The sequence below is a fragment of the Gymnoscopelus microlampas genome, assembly GCF_963454915.1.
Source record: "Gymnoscopelus microlampas genome assembly, chromosome: 23".
Lineage (NCBI taxonomy): Eukaryota > Metazoa > Chordata > Actinopteri > Myctophiformes > Myctophidae > Gymnoscopelus > Gymnoscopelus microlampas.
Window position 1 is genome coordinate 32,566,448 of NC_139960.1, and position 7,500 is coordinate 32,573,947.

Below are 7,500 nucleotides of genomic sequence, written 5' to 3' on the forward strand. Positions count from 1 at the left end.
GCAGACAGACAGACAGAGTTCGGGATGCCTTCTGACAGACAAATGTCAATACACACATCCGTTGTGACGGATGTATGGAGGTATTTGCCCTTTCTTGCGATAGCTATAGGTTGTGTTTATGAACGGTCATTAGAGAGAGATTTCTGAGGTGTTTGCGGCTCCTGGAAGTTGGCTTGTGTCTCTTCCAAACTACCGCTGCTTCTCACTGGCTTCACTGCTGACAGAATGAACTTGAAGCCGGAATGAATGAATGTGGAAACAACGTGGAAGGCCTGACCAACATCTGACTACAGTAGCCGTCACAGTAGCCGTCTGTCACAGAAGCCAAACTAGTTTAGGTAGTCACAACATCTAGTGTGGCACCAAACATCAGAACATATGTAATGCAGAGCGAAAACAGAAAGTACACTAGCATAGAGCCCTGAGGGACTCCATTCAACAACCCAATGTGAGGTTTAAGTGTTACATGCACTACACACAGACGCGCCAGGGAGGACACTTTTTACTGCTATATAGATAGAGATCTGCCTGAAGCTTTCTCCACACAGGTTCTCATGTCTTTATGTGGATGTGTAACATGCATGGCATGTTCCTAGAATATCCACCTCAAGACCTCAGCACACGCACGCACGCACGCACGCACGCAAGCACGCACACCACTGGTGTGTGTGTGTGTATGTGCGTGTGTGTTACGCTGTATACGTAGCATACAGTGCAGATTCTTTGGGAAAAAAAGCATATACAGTCTCCTAACCATTTCATCCATTGAAAACGCGGTAGTGTATACCCACGACCACGCGCATGTCGTGCAGGGAATGATTATCGTATACCTCCGAAAAAAACCTAGTACACACCACTGACACACCACTGACACACACACAGACACACACACACACACACACACACACACACACACACACACACACACACACACACACACACACACACACACACACACACACACACACACACACACAGCCTCGTACAAAATATGTTATATCTCACCCCCCCCATTCCCCCAACACACACACACACACACACACACACACACACACACCCCGCTCAATCTTTTGGCTCCCGCGTTGATAGCAATATGGCAATAAAAAAAAAATCCCAGTTTTGTGGCGACGCGTGACACCCTCAAGATTGCACATTCAAGCGTCACGCCAAGTAAATGATTTCTGGAAATCCATTACTGAAGGTGTGTGGGGGTTGACAGCCAGCGGCGTGTGGCCTCCTCATCCATCACCGCGTCCCTGGACGCCACCGAGCCACCGCCAGCCAGACAGCCAGCCGCCACCGCACCAGACGCCAAACCACCAGGGCCTCCAGGACGCTGGCATGGCTGCCCCACCAGGACTCTGGCTATGACTGCACTTTGGCTTCAGCTCAACTGCAACAAGTTGACGGCACGAGAAAAAGCTGTCGCCTATTTATAGTCAGTGGTGGAAGAATTACCATCATTTCGTTGCTGTCGGGGAGAAACCTCCTATCTCCATATTTTTTTCGTAAATTAATGCCCCTACTTGATCATACTACAGCGTCACACAAAATCATCAAAAGTAGCAGATCTACAAGCTCGAAACGCGGCGCGAAGCGACGCGTTTCGAGCTTGTAGATCTGCTACTTTTGCTATTTCTTTATTTGAATCCTGAAATGTTTTGGATATATGAGGTTTCCACCCGACATCCGACAGAGACGATTTGTTACTTAAGTAAAAGTGGCGATACCACAATGTAGAAAATGTTCTGTCCTCTATTCAAAATATTCAAACATTTAAAACATTTTTTTTAAAAGAGAGAGAGAAACAGCGGATTAGCGGATTGCTAATGTGTTTTTGAATAACTGATATTGGAGCTGCTGACATTTAAACTGCTTATTTGGTTGTTTGGATGTTGTCACCCCTAAAATCAACAAGCTGAGAAAACCACCTTCAAACTACGGTGAGGTTTTTACTTCAGACTTCTCACAGCAAATGTATGCAAACAATAGCTGTTGTTGTATTGGTTGCACTCTTATGTATGTGACTTTACACTGTTGTTTGTAATAGGGTTCATGCTGTCTATTCTTGCAGTCACTCTGGATAAGAACATCAGCTGCCTAACTTGTAAATTGTTGCTGTCGGGCAGAAACCTTGTATCTCCATATTTCTACATAAATATGTATATATATATATATATTTCAAGAGTGTTGCACTAAAGTAGTGAAAATAGCAGATATTTCACTCTATCCAATCCAATCAGGAGAGACAACCCCACACAGATCATTTATCAGATCGAGTTCCGGTTCCAATTTTGTCCGCTCATTTCTTTGTTCCAATTTCACTAGTTTATCCTGTATCCTTTATGAGTTCTCTCTCCTGATTGGATGAAATTGCTATCCCTGACCTGACAATGTATTTTCTGCTTACTAAAGAGCTGGAGAGAGGAGACTCCTGTTACTGAACATGCACTCTAGTCTATAGCAATGATTACTATCAGAATATAGAGCTATTTAACACAATAATATCACCTACACCACCATTATGAAACCCTCTATACTTAGTTGCCCCCAGGGCTCTATAACAGATCTTCTTAGTTTTTCCCTACACCAAATCTCTTTGGTTGTGACCTTGTAGACTATGGTTCATGTGATTCTCAAAGTGGGGTCCAGGGACCCTCTGGGTTACTTGAGGGGGTTCCAACCCCCAACAATGTTTTTTGTACATGATGTTTAACCAATGTTCTGTATTGTCTAATTATCATTGGCATTTTAATGTAGCTTAGATTTGGACTGGCGAGAGTCAGTCTGTAACTCTACAGGTCTGTAACTCTGACAGTGTACAAATGGAACCAAATGGACCCGTACACTCTCAGAGTTATGGGGGTCCTTGAAATGAAACCGCTTGAGAGCCACTGCGCTAGGGTTCAAGTGGTTAACGAAGAAAAATGTTCAACCCCCCCCCCCTCCCCCCAGTGTGAGGAAACAGGAGGATGAAACATCCTCCCATCAATTGGATTGGACGTGACACCGGCAAGGTCCCTCTGATTGGACGTTAAACTGCGGACAGTGATTGATGAGTCATCATGGACGAGATCATCAGCCGCGGTGCCCTTGGGCCCGCGACAGCGGCTTTTTAGATTAAACGCCGTTCGAACATCGGTGGACACAGTGTCACGACGACACGTCTGCCGGTGACGTCATCGAACATGCAGTGTACACGCACGCACGCACGCACGCACGCACGCACGCACGCACGCACGTTCGCACGCACGTTATACAGTCCGACCTGTGTGTGTGTGTACACACTTCAAGACACAGGCTCCACGTGCACATATTCACAGAGGCATGCACATGCTGTGTGCGCACGTATGAGCACACACACACACACACACACACACACACACACACACACACACACACATACATACATACACACACGTTTGAAAATCTGTGGAATATGGTAGTGGCACAATGCAGCCTTGTACCACATGGGAACGCAAATCCAAAACAACGAGCTCCCTGCACGGCCATATCTTGCCCAGGGAAGCGCTCCCATGGGAAGCTCTGGCCCAATCAAATCTCTCTCTTTCTCTCTCTCTGTTTGTCTCTCTCTCGTCCCACCCCGGCCCTGTAAACGATGACATTTGAAAGAGCCTCTGTCTAGGGCCATCTTACGACTGCCGTGTTAAGTGGTTTATATATGGTTGGGGTTAGGTTTAATTCGAAAATGTTTGAAAATGTATCGCCTATTATGACATGCCACAAAATGCAGGAAGAATATTCTTGCAAACTCCAACCACCAACTATAATGCACACAGAGCCAAACTGAAGCGTTCTGGTCAAATAAATAAATGAGGTTGATTACATGGTTACGTCAGATGCACCACCGCCAGACATTTTATTATTAACAAATCCCTCGGGTTAATTTTCAAATATCTAATGTCCTGATGGTCTGTGTGGTCGCATGTGGTACAGTAGTAATCCACCATGATGTGATTGGGGAAATATCTCAACAGCCACAGTGACCTATTTACTGCTACAGCTGTATGGCGAGCCAGCCAGGATACAGCCAGCCAGGCAGCCAGCCAGCCAGCATGGTTTAGCTCCTCAACTGCTTTTCAACATGTGGTCCATGGCATAGTAACACATATTGTATCTTGACATACCATATTGCGTGCGACAAAAAATGGCATTCATAAAATTGCTAACCTAAAATGTTGATGTCCTCACAAGTATAGTAATACAAAACGTGTCTGTGTGTGAGCTTGTAGATTTCGGTGTGTGACATTTATGCCTTACAGACTAAATCCGGCTTTCAGATCATTAATGTTAAATATGGGAAAAAATAGGTTTAAAAATGACTGGGATTGTTTTAAATATCGTCTCTGTCGGGTGGAAACCACATATGTCCAAAACTGTTACTTTTCAGGATTCAAATTCAAAAATAGCAAAAGTAGCAGATCTACAAGTTCAAAATGCGTTGCTTCATGCCGCGTTTCGAGCTTGTGGATCTGCAACGATATGCTGGAGGAGAAAAGCCTGGTCTTGACCTAATCCAGAAAGTGGGACTACTTACCCCGGAAAACCTATTTTTTTCGACCAATCACAACACATGTTTCATTCACAGAGAATGTAAACAGATATGTGAACCCTCAACGTAATTTCTTTGGGGTGGTACTACCACCAAATTTCCGGTACTTCCGCTTAGACGCCCAACCCGGATGAGGGCGCTCCACGCTCGTCTCTAAAAGTTAAACTTAATTAAAATTAAAGTAACAGTTTTGGATGTCTGAGGTTTCTACCCGACAGAGGCGATTTATATACACATCATAAGTATTTATGATAGAAAGACAGTTTAAATGTGAGTTATGTGTGTAAGACACACAGCTTGTGATGTCCAACAGGAGAGAAGGTGTTGTTGGCATGCAGTATTACCATGACAACACAGGAAGCAGCTTGCTTGTTTGGAGGAAGCGGCCACTGTGATCTGAATCTGAACCTTCTCTTACAGTGCGATCAGGAGGGAGCATCAGACCAAATCATCATGACATCGCCAACCAACCATAAATATATTTCCGGGTAGATAACGCCTGCAGTGTCACATTTGAGCAGTATTATTCTTTAAAAGACCACTTCACCAATGTTCATGTCCATGAAGGCTTCATGGGCTGTGTAATTGTTAGAAAATAAATAAGTCATTTTTTGGGTGAACTACTCTACTAATGCAACAACCATGGCTTTTATTTCAGCATGCCAACTGGAATCCCCACCGATGATGTCACTGGTAGGCAGCATTCTGAGCTGTCCACAGCCCAACAATATTTGTAGATGGATATATTGTGCCATCTTATTATGAGAATTATGGGACGAAAAACTCCTTTAACATTATTTCTGTTAGAAGAGGACACTTATCATTGACTATTATAAATACATTATTGTGTTCTAAATATCCGTAGACTAGACATAGCTAATGTAATGGACACTTTGTTTTATATTGTGTATAAACATAATATAAACATTCTACCCAGAAATACCGCTCTCCGAATGTTCTGGGGTCAATTATCTAAAATAATTAATGTTGAGAACTTGTTGATCGACTATTTAAAGTCATTTTTTTTGTTAATGTAGTTTAAAAAAATAATAATAATAACAACACAAATCTTGTGGTGAACGTGGCACAAAATATTTTCAGATGGAGGTCTGTGGCAAAATACATATGAATTTAGAGTTCATTGACATGAAAACGTCTGAGAACAACTGTCTTACAGTGTGATAAGGAAAAGAGCATACATCTCTCTCTCTCTCTCGCTCTCTCTCTCTCTTTCTTTCTCTCTCTCATGAGTCATCCCCCCATCCAACACACACACACACACACACACACACACACACACACACACACACACACACACACACACACACACACACACACACACACACACACACACACACACACACACACACACACACACACACACACACACACACACACACACACACACGCACACACACAGATCTTCATCAGGGTGATGAACTGAAAGAAAACCTTCACAGACGAACCCTGGAAACCACCAGGTGTGTCGTTACGAGATGAAGAGGTATCAGGATTGAGGGGGGGGGATTGAGGGCTTTAGAAATACCCCCGGGCACAAAACACGTTATAAATAAATGAGAGACCCATGGCCGGGGCTCTGAGCCATTATCATTACACACACACACACACACACACACACACACACACACACACACACACACACACACACACACACACACACACACACACACACACACACACACACACACACACACACACAGAGACATCATCCTTCAAGATATTAATAGCTGTCAACGTGTGCAATAAGCAGCTGGAGTTACAGCAGACACAGAACGCTTACAACCCCTGTGTGTGTGTGTGTATGTGTGTGTGTGTGTGTGTGTGTGTGTGTGTGTGTGTGTGTGTGTGTGTGTGTGTGTGTGTGTGTGTGTGTGTGTGTGTGTGTGTGTGTGTGTGTGTGTGTGTGTGTGTGTGTGTTGGGGGGGACGCATATCCCCTTCCTTAGCCGAGGAACATGATTAAGACTCCTGAAATAGACGCGTGATATAGCAACACTTCCTGTCTTGTACTGACACAAACACAGCGACGCCAGGTTGAATGTGGTTGAAACTGGCACAACAATGTTATGAACAAAATTTGTATTTATATAAAATGTATATAATTATACAATAATTATTATTACTAGAGGTTGGGAAGTTGGGAACGATGCAAATAGTGAATTCTAAACAATACCCGTTATACCCGTTGTCAGTACCATTTTGTAACCACCTGTCTGTGTCCCTTTTGTGCCCATATGGAAAAGTCCTTGTGTGGTGTGGTGTGGTGTGGAGGATGTCTGCAGAGTGCAAACCGACTAAAAAGTGGCCTGACTAACTAATCAAATGAAAGATGTGGGGAATTTGACAGGTGTGGGGAGTTTGCTAAATCAAGCTTATAGGCTGTGGTTGCCATGGCAATCAATTGGCTCATTTCGGGCTACGGCCAGAGCCTTTTGTACAATGGGTGTATCAGTCGGAACGGCGGTTCAAGAAAAAGACGTAAATAGCAGATCTACAAGTTCACAACACGACGCAACGCGTTGTGAGCTTGTAGATACAGAGATGTAATGTTTGTTCATACGTTCCAATGTTCAATGCCCCAAAAAACCCAATCAAATCGCAATTATTTGTGGGTCAATTAATCGTCAAGTAAAATCTCATGATCTCGACACAAGGCCCAGCTGCTGTCAATCCAGCCCAATCACCACTTATCACGCATTCATGCAAGACAGAGAACACACAAACCCGCAGCCCTGACACTTATAGGGCCGCAAAAAGCAGAGACGCATTTGTGGCTCATTGCCATGACAACACAGGAAGCAGCGTGCTTGTGTCAAGGAAATAGCCACTGTGAATCTTGAATTATCCTTCGTCACAGTCTCTCTCTCTCTCTCCTTCTCTCTCTCTCTCTCTATCTCTCTGTGTCTC